The sequence below is a fragment of the Tiliqua scincoides genome, chromosome 3 (genome assembly GCF_035046505.1).
Source record: "Tiliqua scincoides isolate rTilSci1 chromosome 3, rTilSci1.hap2, whole genome shotgun sequence".
In the NCBI taxonomy this organism is placed as follows: Eukaryota; Metazoa; Chordata; class Lepidosauria; order Squamata; family Scincidae; genus Tiliqua; species Tiliqua scincoides.
In genome coordinates, this window is record NC_089823.1 from 16,096,048 (window position 1) to 16,096,649 (window position 602).

A 602-nucleotide genomic window follows, 5' to 3' on the forward strand; every position below is an offset into this window, starting at 1 on the left:
CTGGGTCATGGATGGGGAGGCAGAGGATTGGGACAGAAATTGATGCTGGCTGAGGGTGTGTTGGGGGATGGCAGGGAACAGATCAGTGTAGCACTGATATCCATTGCCCCTTGCCGCGCCTTGACATGACCCTTTGGGTCCACTCGGACTTATGGCAGCCAAAGAGCTGACACAAATCTGGGTAGGGCTAAAAGGGGGTATGGCACAATGGACTAGATAAGTAAAAAAATATTTTACTAACCTCTCTATCATGTCATGGTCATGTATGCATGCATACCAGCCCATCGCATGCAGCAGAGCTTCCGCTGGTGCTCCTGAATTTTATGGGGTGGCCAAAGATAGGATTGGGTCTGCATTGGAAAAAGTATAAACTCCTGTCATTGCTGCTACCTTTACGTGTGGGAGAGAGAGGAGGGAACACACAGCTTCCTAGGCATGACAATGCTACGAGACAGTGATGCTCGTAAAATCCTGGGTTTTTCCAGTGTATTCTATGGGCAGTTCTAACGCTAACCCTTACGTGTCAATTATTCCAGCTCTGCCTTTCCTCATTGGCTAGGAGAACTCAGATTATAAGAACATAAGAACAGCCCCACTGGATC